Genomic DNA, 17402 nt, shown 5'->3' with positions numbered 1-17402 from the left:
CGTAGTTAATAAATACATAATTAGAATGATAATTGATTAACTATAATATTAAGTAATACTAATAAGAAGTGTAACAATGAAAGGGGATGTAGTTGGAAATACGAAAAAGTGATTTGGGCAAATTTGTAAAATGGTAACCTAAATGGATAAACATAAAAATAAACAAAAAAATTACTCTAAAAACAAAGGATAAAGTTCAGATTTCTCCAGAACTTTTTGGGTAAGAACTCCTTAAAGAACAAAAAGAGAAAAAGGAAGAGAAGAAGAAGGATAAGAAGAAGAGGTAGAAGTAGAGGTAGAAGAAGGTATGCTGTTCACTTGTTTTGTACACTCAATTTCGTGTCTTTAGAGTCTGATTTTGAGAAGCTTAAAGAAGAGAAAGTTGTAAGTTTATTAGGTAAGTATACTAGGAGATATCATAGTATCAATCTGACTAGGTCTAATCTACAATCTGTACTTGAGTTGTTTCTTTTTGTATAGTTTAGGACATCTTAGGGTCCGAATTTGAGGAAGGTATAAAAATGAAAGTTAATCCTTTATGTGTTGAGTAAGCCCCTGTAAAGTTTGGTTAGAATTGGATAAGTAAGTAGTGAGAAAATCACTAAGGAAGTTTAGGTGTGTTGTGTTGCATAGATGCTGAAACAGGGTCAGCTTGTAAATTTTACTGGCAATTATGTAGAGCTCCTAAAATTCTAATATTTGATATGTTATACCTCTGTATGTCTAGTTTTCTTACCAAAAAAAATCAGAGCAATAGGAGTTATACGTTTTAACTTATGATTAAATTAGCAAACCTGGTACAGGTGCATTGATGCTGAGATAGGATGTCAAAGGAAATTTTGCCATAAATCGGGTGGTTCTGGAAAAATTATAAAATTTTCATATGATCTTCATATATGACTCAGGAGTATAACAAAACAAGAATTAGGTCAGTTGGTTTAGTATAGAGAGAGTTATAAGGTTTTTGGTATTGACGGGTTATTGAGAAATATTATGTGATCTTGAAGTTTACGGAATAAAAGGAGAAAAAGAAAATGGAATTTGGTAAATAAAGAATGATGTCTTTTTAATCATATGTTAAATTATACTTATAGGTACGCAAAACTTTGAAGATATTCCGGAGGAAGGTACAAGTCGTCGTCAAGGAAGCTAGCGGCTTAGTTGTGAGTATAAACATGATATGAATATTTTGGCTTCTGAAGTTGTGATTGAAATGTTGATATGAATATATACTTTGTGATATTGTGAATTGTTTTGCTATATTTGATGTGAATTGATACTTGATGGAATTACTTGTGATGGAATAACTTAAATGCAAAGTACGTGTACATGTTGCATAAAACGTAAATGATGTTGTGGCGTACCAGTCTAGGCACTTATGACTACTTGATTATATGGACTACTTGGACCTCTATGGTCAGATATATGGACTACTTGGACCTATATGGTCAAATATATGGACTACTTGGACCTATATGGTCATTTATATGGACTACTTGATTATATGGACCGAAAGGTCGGATTATGAAATTACAAGGTTGTACAGCAATACATGTGTTACCGTTTACCTGCTACTTGATCCCGGAAAGTGTCTAGCTGGTGGTGTCACAACAAAATTAATAAAAGGCTTATCATTTGCATATGCATGAATTTGTACATGTGTATGTGTATGTGTTTTATAACTCATTGATTGTTTATATTCACTGAGTGGTGACTCATATAAATCGCTAAATTTTCAGTTGGTTGATGAAGTAGATGAACAAGAGTTTCTAGAAGGTTCAGATATTGTAGATAGCATGGATGAAAGGTCGGTTGGCTGTGTTCCATCTCACGCTCTCTCTTCTCATTCCCAGCATGTAGAATATGTGAAGTTTGGGTTAAATACAAACATAGTCTGTAATATATGTAATCAGAAATAAAGTCTGTACTATAAATGGTTATATCTATGTATATGTTTATGTATACTTGTGAAAAAAAAAATATATCAGGTTTTGAATGACTATGAGATATAGAATAAATATTGTATAGTACTTATACGGCTAGGGTGTTACATTAAGGCCGTCAGGCCCCGGGGACTTATCAACCTACATTTGAAACATCGCTTGGGAAAATTCCTCAAATGTAAAGGAAGTGATAAGAGCACAATTCATCTCAAGGGAAATCACATTTGGCACCACATCAATATCATCAAAATTTGAAATAGGAGAAGCAAAAAATAATTCCATAAAATAAAGCTTTGCTACCTCACCTTTACTGTGTTCTTCCATTTGGACAATATCTTGGTAATCAACTAAAGAATGAATGAAATTAACCTCTTTTCTTGCAGTTACATTGGCATGAAAAAAATGAGTATTTCGATCACCCTCTTTGAGCCAAAAAGCTTTAGCATGTTGCCTCCAATACACACCCTCCTGGTCCAGAACCATATTTAACCGCTCTTTGCTGTCCCTATACCGCTCAATAGACACCAAATCAGTAAGATCCCGAAGTTGTTCCATTAATTTCTTATATCTGCTAATTTTCCTCAAAAACCTATGCTTATAATCAGCCCCCCATATCTCAGCAATCTCCCTGCAAGCATTGATACGCCCCTCCAATGAACCACCATGGCTATTCTACCAACAAGCGAAAATAGCGTCTTGAAACCCATCTTCTTTAAAAAGTGCCGCCTCAAATCTGAACCGAAATGGTTTCCTCTTAGACACCATATGATTAAACACAAGTAACAGCGGTGAATGATCAGAATATGATGGCGTAAGATTAGTTAACCGGTAACTACCGAACCGCTCCATCCAACCTCCTGATCCTAGCGCCCTATCCAACTTTTCACGCACCCACCTGTCCGTACCCCTACCTCTCTCCCACGTATAGCTACTACCCCTCAATATAAGCTCGTGGAGATCATTATTAATCACAGCTTCATTAAACCTGGCAATTAAATGAGCCGGATATTCAGGCCCCCCATTCTTCTCTTCACGACTCAAAATACAATTAAAATTCCCAATAAACAAGGTTGGTAGGATAGAGACTTGTACAATTGAGTTAAGCAAAGCCCACGATTCCATCTGTCTACCACGGTCCGCATACCCATAAAAACCAATGAGATGCCATGTCTCCAAACAATTGTCATTAACTTCGATTTCAATATGATGATTAGAATATCCCCTTATAGTATATCCTAAAGCCCCTTTCCACAACATAGCTAAACCACTGCTATGCCCTCTAGCATTAATAGAAAAACAGCCGTCAAAACCAAATTGTAGTTTCAATCTCTCCATTCGACCACTATCAACCAAAGTCTCCATTAAGAATACCAACTGCGGCCTATGAGTTTTTAATAACTCCCCTAATACCCGAACTGCACGGGGGTTGCCGAGACCCCGACAGTTCCAACTAAGGCACGCCATTTTCCTCGGCGGGTCTGAACCACATACCTCGTCGTATCATAATGTTGATTCGGCGTGGTGCTGAGCCTACAAAACAGTATGTAGGTTAGACAGGACCGGAATCCAGCAAATACGTTCTGATGTCTAAGTTAGTTTTTGATTTAAGACCGAATGGAAGGGTATGGACTAGTTTAGAAATAGTAGTTGACGTACCGAACATTGTGTCTGTACATGTATATTTATAGTGTTCGATTAGGTTTAAGGTTGTCACCTTCTTGGAGAATCCTTATGGAGCTAAGATTCCCCATCCTTTAAGGAGTCTGAATCCTGGGAGGAATCATTTGTCTCGTAAAATTCTAGAAGATCCCTTGAAGCTTTGAGGTTAGAACCTCTTAAGCCGTGATGGGCCGCTGCTCGTTGGGCTTGGGCCGTGGTGGTCGTCTCTGACTTGGACGTTGTTTGAGCTCTTATTACGCTTGGACTTGGGCCGCAATGAGGATGATGATAACATCATGCATATGACATCATTTAGTCTGATATCTATTATTTATAACTATCTTAAAGAAAAATCAGGCACCAATGACTCGAGTGGTTAAGCGTCTCAAGTCGCTTAAGCTAGATCTTGAGTTCGCGTCCTTACGTACGCAAAAAAAAATCTTAAATTAAAAAAAAAAGATTCGCCTAAAAGATATTTGACGAGTCTCGAACCGAAAAATCAGAAAAATTAAAAAATATACATATAAACACTTAACAAGTAATAGTCTAACCAAACAGATAATATATAACTACTAAAAAAAACACATATTACCTTGTCCCAAATTGATAGATGATTTTAACATTTTGGTCTACCCTAAATGGGAGTAATGGAATGTTAAATATCACATTAATCTTATAGGATTATTTTTAGAGAGTAAATAAAGGTTATTGGAAGTTAAATATTTATTTCCTTTAACCTCCAAACTCTAACCTTCAAATTGGAAAGAAAATCTGTTGTCCCAATTTCAGTGTCCCCTTCCATGTTCCTCTCACAAAATGTGATCCCATTTAATTAAAATAATATATTTTATGAGTCAATTGGATCCACACAATAAAAAAGGACCGCTTTTTGTGAGAAGGACATGGAAAATGACACTGAAATAGAGAACATATTTTCTTCCTTCAAATTGGAGGTTAATGGAAGCAACAGAAAGTTCATTAAAAAGTTTTATCTTTGCAGAGTAAATTTAAATTTCTTTCCTCTGTATATTTAAACTCTCAAACGAAGTTAAATTTTTAACCTCTTTTACATGCTATAAACTTCCAAACAATATTAATTTTTAACTTTCATTTCCATCACTTTCGTATCCTTTCCATCACATCCTTTAACTCTTACCCCATTAACATCCAAACTTCCAAACAAAGGCTAGGGGTAAAGTGCAAAAAATACACGTAACGTTTATACTCACGAGTAATTTTGCTCCTAACGTCTAAAATGGTGCAATTTTACCTCTAATATTGGCAGCCAAGAACAATTTTACCCCTAACATTGGTAAATTGATATAATTATAAAACACATGTATTTTGTTCTTTATTTTGCACCAATTGCATATCAGTTGATTTAAAAAAAAAAAGATTTTATGTTTTTTTGCGATTTAATAAAAGAATTAGAAATTAATATTTTTTATTTCGATAAAATATTTGAATATTTTTTTGTTTAACCCATATAAAAATATAGTATATTTTTTTAATTTTTTTTTACGTCTAATCGTATGTGTGTGATCTTCTAACCATGCAGACTGTTTTTTATGGGCTTGGATTTACATCTTTATTGAGCGTAAAAAGACTATTAAAAAGTAGGGTCAAATACATGAATATCATAAATAATTACAAAATTACAACTAAATTATATCATCAAACTTAATTCTTAATATGTCATTATTTTCTATATATTATAAATAAAGTATGATTTTACATTCTTTTTTTTTTAACAGAAGGAAGGGACGCAGCCCCAAAAACTAGAAACTAGAGTCGGTCATAAAGCTCGGGTTCCGAGCTCTCCTCCGAATGCCAGTGCCAACCTTGTCCGAATTAAGAATGTCCCTAAGGCCTGCAGGGGGATCATCACACTCGTGATGCCCGAAACTCAAAGATCCTGCGAAATTTGCCGAAAAATCCGCTACTCGATTTCCTTCCCGAAGAATATGAACAACTTTAACTTCCCAATCCAGAGCAGTTTTCCTCCGACAATCCTCAATAAGCCACGCATACCTGTGAAAACTTTGATTTTCCTCATTCATCAACTTCACAACTGTCTGTGAGTCCGTCTCAATAATCACTTTCCTCCATCCCATCCTCCATGCTAGTTCGAACCCGTAATAGAGACCCCAGATTTCCGCGAGCAACACCGTGCAGATCCCCAACTTGCACGCGAACCTTGTTATCCATTTACCCGAGCTGTCCCGGGCCAGCCCCCCACAAGACGCCCAACCCGGATCGCCACTACAAGCCCCGTCGCAGTTAATATTGATCCAAGTCGGCTCCGGCGGCCGCTGTCTGCTCCATCACCATAGCGCTATCCTGGTTCAGATTTCTACCTGCCTTTTCTTCTATTAATCGGATAACCATGTTCAGCCTCTCCACAGTGTCCCGCATAATACCTTTAAACGTGAACTCATTCGTCCATTTCCAGATATTCCAGCAAACGATCGTAAAGACTGCTTGCCAAGCTACTCCGCCCCATCTTTGCTTAATTTGCAGATTTCGCATGGACCAGTGTTCAAATGTGCCTGCAAAGAAATCAAGTTGCCAATTAATTGGCACAAAAAATTGCCAAATTCACTTGGCTTCCACACAATCACGAAGGAGGTGTAATAAGTCCTCCCGATCTCCACAAAGTAAACACTTATCGTCAATGCTCAAATGTCGTTTCAGACGGTTAGCATTTGTCAGAGCTGCCTCATGACCAACAATCCACATGAAATATCGGATCCGCTCCGGCACATCGATACCCCATACCACCTTCCAATTCTCCCTATTCCAGCCATGTTGGCGTCTGACCGCTTGGTCATTCTGTAATTCGTATGCTATTTTAACAGTGAAAGCGCCAAATTCTATCATTCTCCACGTCCAACTGTCCCCCGCCTCCTCATCTCGGGATAAAGAGACCGCGGCAAGTTGGTTCAGCACCTCGTTTGGTAACGTAGGTCTAAGCCGCTCCCAATCCCAACCCTGACTTTCCAGCCAATACTTCTCCACGCTCAACATTCGGTCTTCCTCACTAATCCTGCAATTGGAGGTCTCAATCAGGCTTGTATTCCCTATCCAATGATCCTCCCAAAACTTTGTTTGATTTCCATTTCTAACCAGCTTCATTATCCCCCGTTTTAGCACTGTTGCCCCTTTTATTATGCTACGCCAAACTCCGCTTTGCAGATTCTTCTTTTTGAACATATCAGTCCCATTTCTATCTCCCCTATAGATTCCTTTGAGTACTCTTACCCAAAAACAATTGGGCTCCATCATCATCCTCCAGCTCAACTTAGCCACACTTGCTAGGTTCGCTTTGCGCGCCTGTCTCACCCCCAAGCCCCCATAATCCCGCGGCCTGCTTACTGATTCCCAGTTGATAAGATGGACTTTTCTCTCTGTTTCCGAGCTACCCCAGATGAAATTTCTATTGATTTTGTCTAAAGTTTTACAGACACTAACCGGGAGGATCGCAATTTGCATAGTGTTACTGGGGAGGGCCGACAACATAGATTTAACCAAAGTGGTTCTGCCTACTATTGACAAACACTTCTCCTTCCACCCTGTAAGCCGATTCCTCACTCTTTCAATCACTAGCTCGTAGGACCGCCTGCAGGCTCGTTCATGATTCAGTTGCACCCCAAGGTATTTCCTGAGATTTGAGGTACTCTTGATTCCCAGCACTTGCATAATCTCCTCCTGAGTTTCAGTGCTTACATGTGAAGAGAAAAAAATGCAAGACTTATCAAGACTTACTTTCTGCCCAGAACTATCACAGAACTGACCCAGGACCTGCTTGATTGTGTTCGCTTGATTCACTGATGCCTCCGCAAGTAAAACAATGTCATCTGCAAAGAAACCGTGCGAGATTCGGGGGCCATTTTTTGATAGAGTGACAGGTCTCCAATCACCTGATCCCACCACATCCATGATTAAATGAATGAGCCTTTCAAGATACAGGATGAAGAGATAAGGGGACAGGGGATCCCCCTGTCTTAATCCTCGAGTCGGTTTAAAGCCCTCCCCTTTCTCCACATTCCATAGAACATGCATAAACGTGGATGTAACACAATTCATTATTACAGTAATCAGGTTCTCCGGTAACCTCAGGTTTGCCAGTTGTCTCTTAGAAAGTTCCAATTCATACGGTCGTAAGCCTTTTCGAGATCAAGCTTCAAAAGCATTTGTGCTTTCTTGTTACTAGCCCGCTGAAAGGAGAAGACAGTTTCCTAAATGAGCACAATATTGTCGGTTATCTGCCTCCCCGAGACAAAACTGCTTTGCATCGGCCCCACTGCATGTGCAAGAATAGGCTTCAATTTATTCACAATGCATTTGGTAATAAGTTTATACCTGATATTGCAAAGGCTAATTGGTCTGAATTGGGACAGATTTTCCGGTTCTTTTATCTTCGGGATAAGAGAGATAAGGGTGGTGTTCATTCCATCCTCCAGGGTCCCAGAGTTCAGCCCCTCTAAGACGCTAGCGCTTATGCAAGGCCCCACCGTATCCCAGAATTTTTGGAAGAATCTGGCTTGAAATCCATCCGGGCCGGGGGCTTTCCAAGGTGCCATGCTCCGGAGAGCAATTTTAATATCCTCCATTTGGAAAGGTATAAGCAGATTCTCATACTCAAACCGTTCAATTTCAGGAAAAGCATGCTCGAAGAAGATAGGGATACGAATCGGGATATCCTCGCAATACAGCTCTTTGAAGTAGTGACCTGCCATGATTCGTAGGCGCTCGTCATCCCAAATCCAAGTTCCATCAGTGTCTTGAAGGCCCATTTTCCAGTTGCGCCTATTTCTGATCACAGTAGTCAAATGAAAAAATTTGGTGTTCCTGTCGCCATCTTTCAACCACTGCACTCTAGACCTCTGTGCCTAGAATAGCTCTTCCTGCCTCAGAATAATATCAAGGTCCTTTCTAATTTTATTTTCAAGCCTCATGAGCCCATTCGTGCACCTCATGGCCAACTGATTCTATATACCTTCTAATCTGGCATATGCACGTTTCTTGCATCTGACGATACTCCCAAATTCATCACGGTTCCAAGCTTTCAACCGGTCCGACAGGTCACTAAGCGCTCTTCCAACCTGAGCCGTCCCGTTCCAATTTTGTATGATTACCTCACGCAGCGAAGCATCCTCTAGCCAGGCCATCATAAATCGGAACGGGCCCTCCTGCCTCTTCGCTTCACAAAATAAATCAACTAAGACCGGTGTATGGTCCGATTGAATTCTTTGCAAATGTCTAACAGTCACAGCAGGGAACCAGAGCCTCCAATCCATAGAGCAGAGCCCTCTGTCAAGCCTACACGCTACCCTGGTTCTCGGTGAGGAGCCCCTATACCAAGTGAATTTAAGTCCAACAAAACCCAAATCCACCAGATTCATGGTATTAATCCAAGATGCAAATAGCCCACATCTGTTTAGGGTCCTAATCGAACCACCTTGCTTTTCGCTACTTTCCTTAATGCAGTTAAAATCCCCACAAATTATCCAAGGGTCCATCACTCTCTCCTTTAGATTCTCCATATCTTGGAAAAACTTCCTTTTGTGTACCATTTGCGGTCTAACATAGACAGATGTGAGATCAAAAGCCCGGTTTTTCCATTCTCCTCCCGTAAAGGTGACCGAACAATGCAGGTATTGGTAGTTCCTCTCCTTTACAGTGATCTGAACCTTTATATCATCCCAATAGACCAAAACCCCTCCGCTGAATCCCTCTGCCTCCACAATCTCACAATTCAACAACCCAATACTCTTCCCAATCGCCTGCGCTCTACTACCAGGAATTCGTGTTTCCAGAAGACAAACAATATTAGGCTTGTGAGTCTTCACCATATGTCTAAGAGTTCTCTGAAAGGCGGTACCACCGACACCAAAACAATTCCAAGTAATGATCTTCATAATCCGAATAGAAAAAACAGAAGCCAAACAGCAGATCAATTCGCCCCAAAGCCAGGGGGCTGGTTTTCCAGGCTGTTATCCTTCATCAAGCCTTGCGCAACCGACCTGTCCCTCAATTTCTGTAAAAGCCTATCGTTTCCTTTCAACACAGTGCTTACCGGTTTGCTATTCGGGTTCAATTCTCCTAGTATCATTCTGGTATCTGGTTCCAGACGGGTCCTCTTGCTTCTCCACACTGCACCAGTCAGCTCCGGTCCCTGTAAACCATCACCATTCCTGCACAAGTCCACCTGAGTCTCCATTCCCTTAAGGTTCAGGCTGGCGTACCTGTTTGATTATAAATTCGTTGATTGTTCTTTGTTAACCGTATTTCGTGTCACTGTCTTTGCTGGACCCTTTCCTTTGTATTTCTGCGCAGCGCTGATCCCTATCTTTCTAGCCTCATGCTCCCTTGCATCTGTAGTAACTAAGGGGGAGGCAAAGGGATTCAATTGAGCTTGTTTCCACCCTTCCTGTCCCTCCTTGCCAATAATGCTCTTCCCATTACCACGAGCTTGATATTTCCTTCTAGGAACAATCATCCAGGGTCCGTACACTTCTGACTCTGTGTTTAGGACATTAGATGAGCTTTCCTTTGTTCCGGATGAGCTAGGGTTCGGATCACTGTTGGTCTCCCCTGCATTGGCCTCTCCTACCACCATGTCATTAGTCTCACTAGAGTTATTCGTCACTACAACACAAGGCCAGGAGCATTCGTTTCTCAGATGTTCGTACCTACCATAATTGGTGCAAGTTGTGTGTAAACCTTCATACTCCACACGCTGAATCTCCCCATCCAACTCGAACTGTGCAATCAATGGTTTTAGCAGATTAATTTCCACACATATTCTTGCAAATCTTCCTCTAGCTTTTTTTGCTGTGTTGTCATCACCTCTTATTGGTTTTCTAATAGTTGCAGCAATTCCCAATAAGACATCCTCATCGTAAAACAACAGCGGGAGGTTAGGAAGACGTACCCAGACCATGGATTTCTCCACACTAGCTTCTGAGGGGCTAAAGGCAGCTGACCAAGTCCTGACCGTCAGGTAATGGCCTTGGACTAACCAGGGTCCATCGTTGATCATATGACTTCTGTCTAGATCGTTATTAAATTGCACGAGATGGAAGCCCTCACCCAAGTCCATCATGCTGACTCCTGCAATTGGCTTCCATAGCTCCATTGTCCGTCTTTGCAATGCCACATAGCCTACATTCCTTCCCAAAAGCTTAATGACCAGCGCATTCTCCCAGGGCTCTGCCAATTTCTTCTTCAAATTCGCGTCGATGGATACTTTAGGGAACAGGGGGTCCTTTTCATCAAAATTGATCCGTATCAGTCCGGCAGCTCGGAGATCAGTTCTAGGTTTGGGCGTTGCGATTCCAGAGGATGCAGATGCGATATCCTTCCAGGAGGGTTTCTGCTGCGACGGACCGACGGTCGTGGCGGGGGGGAAGGCTGAGTTAGGGTTCAGAAAGGGGGGGTTGGCGTTCCGACGGGTCATGGCCTAGGGTGGCCGCCGCAGCGGGAGAGAACGACATTCTTGTATGATTTTACATTCTAATTTAAAAATTCTAGACCCAATTCATAAATTCTAAATTCTATAAAATATATCATAGACACCTAATTTATAAATTCTAATCTTTAAACTATATTAAAAATGATGATTTTATTATTTTGAAATAATTCAAAATTATTAATTGATGTAGTTGTAAATAATTTATCAAATCTGAATTTCAGTGTAAATTTCCCTTAAAAGTACATACTGCCTTGGTCCCAAATTAATAGATCACTTTACCATATTTGTCTATCCTAAATTACAAAGAACTTTATTTATAAAAACTACTAGTTGCTTTCTTATTTTTCTACTATACAACTTCTTTTGACGTATAGAAAATGAAAAAGTATATATAATAGGTTTAATATCTTCTCAGCCCCTCCAAGTTATTTCAATAGTGCTACTGATTCCCCGAACTTAGACTTGTGACAACTAACCCCCTCAACTTACTTATTTCGAATAAATAACACCACAAATTGCTCAATTGGAACAAATAACTCATCAATTTGCTTATTTGGAACAAATAACCCTTAAACCTAAAAAATTCAACATAATATTACATCAAAAATAAAAGATTTTCAAAATATCAGATGTTACATCTAACTATTGATATATTAACTTAAGGGCAAAAAAACTCTCGAAATCACAAATATTAACCTATTTGAGAAGTTATTTGTTCTAAATAAGCAAGTTGAGTGGATTAGTTGTCACAAGTCTAAATTCGGAGGGTCAGTTACAGTATTGGGACAACTTAAGAAAACTGAGAAGGTATTAAGCCTATATAATATTAACTTGAATTTATAAATATTCTACTAAATTCAATAAATGTTATTAAAAAATTGTAATAACTCAATTCTCATATATTCATATTAGTAAATTAAACGAGGATAAATTAGAAAAATTATAGGGCTAATATATGCGCTTGTACTCTGTCTTCTAAACTTAAAAAAAAAAAATCAAATTGCCTTCTATTTTTATTCAGTTTTATTCAATAACTCCCTATTTTTATCCAATTGCATTTAATAACTTTAAAACTTCAACCGTCACATGAACTTTCAAAATTTCTTAATTATTATCTATTTGATACATGGAGAGCACTTTTAACACGTGGTGAAACATGACTTTTATTATTATTTTTTTTTTGCATCTAACTAATTCTATTAAAAATAGGAATTATTTAATATAATTAGATAAAAATATGAATCATTTAAAATTTTTAAATATCAAGGTACACAGCCAAGCCAAAATTATGTGTTTTTGAATTATAGTAATGATATCTAGAAGTAAAGATTGAAAATATTGATTATTTAGAGATGGAGAAAATACACATCAGCAGCACTACCAAAAAAAACTTGTTCTATTAATCTAGAAGTGTTTGCCATCCATATTGAAGAAGAAGTTGTATTGTATTCCATTTATGATGATGTAACTATATCCATTTAATACCATAAAAAGCTTCTAATTTGGCGTCTTCAAATTACCATTTCTTGTCAAGATTATGGACTCTTAATTTTCTCATCAAAGACTGATCAAGAAGAAGATTAGATCAATTGTTGCCACTCAAATATACTACTAGTCCCTTCTTGTGTAATAGTTTTTATATAGCAACTATCATATTCTTTCCTAGGACCTGGTTCGAAGCAGGTCGTGCCGGTGTAGAAAGTCCGAGCAATGAACGATTCTAAAGGATATTGATGGACAGTGGCAAATACAGGATTGTTCGGTTGGGAGAGCTGATTTTACACGTGGTGTGTTAATTTTTTTTTTTACTAAATCGGTGTCTAATAGAAAAAATTCGGATTTAGAGAAGGCTAATAGGCCAAAAAATTTAGAAATTTAGGTTTAAGAAGGGCCTAACAGGTCAAAAAAAAATTGAAATTTTGGATTTAGAGAGAACCTGGACCAATTTTGGGGTACTAATTCAGCACTCGATCAAAATTTCTTGGAAACAAGAGGGCCGAAACACCACAACGTCTCCAATTTTGTGGAGACATGGGGGCCGAATATACTCATGACCATGGTGGTTCCGGCGGCCGGAGGGGCCAGGGCCCCCTGTCTCCGCCCCAGTGATGGAGCAGTAATAAACTGAATCCCACATAGGAAATGGAAAGAGAGTGATTGGAGCTTCTCAGTAAGATATGAATCCAATACATGTAGACAAGTTTTAAAGTTGTGAGTCCCAAAATGTTGGATTTGGACCAGAACGAATAATATCAACTTAGACTAAAACAATTATATAAGAAGATTAAGGAGTTTTAATTGGACCTATTTGATTCAATATTTGTTGTTGGCTATGTTTGATAAAATTATTATAAGTTTTTTTTATACAACGGAAGGCTCAATGAGCCATGAAAGACAAATAAAACAACACAAAATTAAAGATAAAATAGAGGGATGTTACTAAAAGGTTACCTTTCTAGGGTAAGAAATCCCATTAACTACTTGCCAGAACTCACGACTGATATTAGGGGGTAATTTTGAAACACATGGGTGCTTTTGGGCAAAGTCAACGCATAGCTAGCCAGATTATCCATTACTCTGTTACTTTCTCTAAAGACGTAAAGAGTTCTGACATCACAATTTCTATTAATGAGCTTAGAACAGCCACAAATAAGGTTGTTACATGTACTCGAGTTATCATCTCTATTGTTGATCCAAGAAACTGTTAAATTAGAATCACTCTCCACAACAAGATGGTCAATCTCTAAGCTCCACACAAGCTCCAGTCTTTTATAAATAAACCACAACTCCGCTTGAATAGCTGAACAAGTATCGATACGGAGTGCAAAACCTGAAATTCAATTTCCTTCTCGATTTCTCGATATAGTCAATGCACAAGCTCCACATTAGTATTCAGCTGTTGTTAGGATATAAATAACAAATATAAGTATTTTTAAATTAATATTTATACAAATATACCAAAGATAAAAATATTAACAAAGATATTCTAACTAATTGAATAAATTTTAAGAAATAAAAAATATTTATGAAAATTTATTTATTTTCAATAACTGTTTGGTGCCGTTTGGTTCGCGGAATGGAATAGAATGAAAAAAAATAGAATAGATATTCTTTTCGAATAGTTATTTCTATGTTTGGTTGGTGGAATAAGATAAAATGGAATAGACAATTTTTTATTTAAAAGATAATATTACCTCAAATGTAATTTTTTTATTTATTTTAAAATCTTAATTATTACTATAAATTATTCAAATATTTAATATATATTATTTAAAAAAACTATATAAAAAAACAGAAAAATATAAAACATGAAAGACGAAAAAAACACGAAAAATATTAAAAACGAAAAACGGTAAGAACACGAAAAACGAAAAAAGAGAAAAAGAAGTGGAGAATAGTAAAAACACAAAAAACAAAAAAAAACGCAAAATAATTATTCACGTTTATATAAATAAAAACAAGAAAAACAAATAATATTTCTTTAATGTCACCATTTTATATAAGTAGAATAGAGATTTAACTGGAGGGTAGAATTATAAATTACAAAAATAGAGTGTTAGGAATAACAATTTCTTACAAAATTGAAGAATAACTATTTCTTATTTTTGTAGAATAGGTATTCCGTGGAATAGTCATTCCGCGGCCAAAAGACTAACCAAATGTAGGAATAGCTATTCTATTCCTAGCATATTCTGCGAACCAAACGACCCCTCTTTGTATTTATAAATAAAAATTGCATAAAAGGAGAAATATAAGAAATAAAATGAAAAACAACATAAAAGAAATTGGTGATAAAAGTCTGTTGATTCTGAACGATGGACTGGTTTGCATGGTATTAGATAATTATATTGGACTCGGACGGAATTAGCTATCTAGAAAACTAATTTCAAACTCAGTCTAATTCGTTCAGCTAATATCTTTATTGTATAAAAATAAAATCAAAATTAAAATGTAGCAAATTCAATTTTAGTTAATTAATTCAACAAATCTGATAATGTATAACCTTATTATAAATAGCAATAAAAAAGTAAATTATAAATTTAAAAATATAATGGTGGTGAGGCTTGAATTTTGCAAATTGCAGACCTAATTTTTAGTTTATACTCAAGCTTGTACCGGATTGGATTGAGTCAAACTAAATGCTAAACACACATATCCAATCCAGCTGATTGAACGGATCAACAGGCCCATACGATTATTTATGATGAAAAAAAAAAGGAAATTTACATACAAATTTATACAAAATGCCATTATTTTAAATATATTTTAAAAATCTAAGTTTATAAATTAGAAATTTAGAATATATTGTGTAGGGTTTAAAATTTATGGATTGGAATTTAGAATTTTTAAATTAAAATATAAAAACATACTTTATTTATTATATAAAAAAAATAATGATATATTCATAATTAAATTTGATAATTTGGTTCTTACCAAAAAAAAAAATTTGATAATTTGGTTTATTTATAATTTTATAGTTAATTATGATATTTGTGTAGGAAGCCTTGTAAAAACCATAAAATTCTCAAAATAATTTCAATGGAACAAGAAATTACAATGATGATGCTTCAATTCTATCCAAAATATTGATTCTTGATCCTAACATACTTTTTAGTAACAATAAGGGGAGGGCACGGTTCGGTTAACCGATCCATTAGGTTAAAAAATTAACCGAATCATTATTAACGGTTTTTTAACCATCCAATCCAAAACCAGTCCATATTAATCGGTTAACCATATAACCGGTTAACCATTAATTTCGGTTAATGGTTTTTAACAAATTCTCACTGGTTAATCATAATTTTTACCTAAACCTAAATTTTTAAACGATATTAAAATATATATAATTTCAAAAATTCAAACATGACGAATTCATATAAAAGTTCAGAATTCAAACATAGGTACCAAACTAAAAAACAATTCATCAAGTTTACATTTAAAACATAAAATGTATGTTATAATCTATATTAAGCAGTATTTATTTATTTTAAAGTAAAGCAGTATAATCTATGTTATATATTTATATTAATCTATGTTATAATCTATGTTTTTATATTAAGCAGTATAATCTATGTATTTATATGTATATTTGTCTTGCATTTGTCGTCAAATGACCTATATATATTTTTTTTAAATTTATATTTATTAAACAGTTCGGTTAACCATTAACCACGGTTTTTTAACACTCTAACCCGAAACCGAAATCGAAACCGGTACCTATCTATTTTTTAACCATTAAGAAAACCACCGGTTCGGTTAACCGTTTTTTCTTGTTCGATTTATTGGTTTTCGGTTCGGTTATGGTTTGATCGGGTTTTTTGTCCATCCCAATAGCTCCTTTATCAATAAAATTATAACTGAAACAAGTCAAGCCAAATCAAGCTTTTGACATACTCATACTAATATCCGTAGAAAATTGACTAGTACTATTTGCTCGTTCACTATTAAGGCTATAATCGAACCGAACTAAATCGAACTTTGGTTTGCTCATGCTCGACTTATTAGAAAATGGATAGCTCAAACTTAACACTTTGTTCACGAACTTATTTTTGAACTTTGCTTGGAAACCACTCGTTAATTTTGTTCTTGAACTTCACTCACGAAGAACTCATAAATTATGTTCATTTAAAAAAAACTAATACAAAACTACGTCGTTTTATATTTTCCCTTTTATAGAATATTATTGTTAGAAAAATAATCAAATCAATCTTGCACACGAACTTGTTCTTGAATTTATAATTGAACCTGCTTGCAAATCTTTGAATCAAATTTTATCTCAACTCGTTTATAAATGAAATCGAACATCAAACCGCTCATAAACAGGTTGACTTATTTACAGCACTATTCACCATCCATATTAATTATAAATATTATAAAATAATAAGTGAGAGTAAATAATAATCTAGAACCCAACGGCCAATAGTAATTTGATTCAAATAATAAAAAAATCCATTTTTTATAAAAATATTAATATGAATAAAATTCCTGAAAACTATGATTCAAAAAAAATACCAAAATAGGTCTAAGGTTTTTGGAGAAGTATCAATTTAGGCTTAACGTTCAAAATAGCACCAATATAGACTTAACTTTTACAACATAATATCAATTTAGACTTAACATTTACAATATAACATCAATTTAGGCCTCACGTACAAATAGCACCAATATAGGCTTAACGTTTATAAAACAATACGAATTTAAGCTTAACGTTTACAAAATATATCCAATTTAAGCTGAACATCACAATTAAATTAACCATATTATATTCTTTTCCTATTAACTTTATATATCTTTTTATTTAGTTGTATTTTCTTATTTATTAT

The sequence above is a fragment of the Euphorbia lathyris genome, chromosome 4 (genome assembly GCF_963576675.1).
Source record: "Euphorbia lathyris chromosome 4, ddEupLath1.1, whole genome shotgun sequence".
In the NCBI taxonomy this organism is placed as follows: Eukaryota; Viridiplantae; Streptophyta; class Magnoliopsida; order Malpighiales; family Euphorbiaceae; genus Euphorbia; species Euphorbia lathyris.
This window is presented reverse-complemented; position numbering follows the sequence as displayed.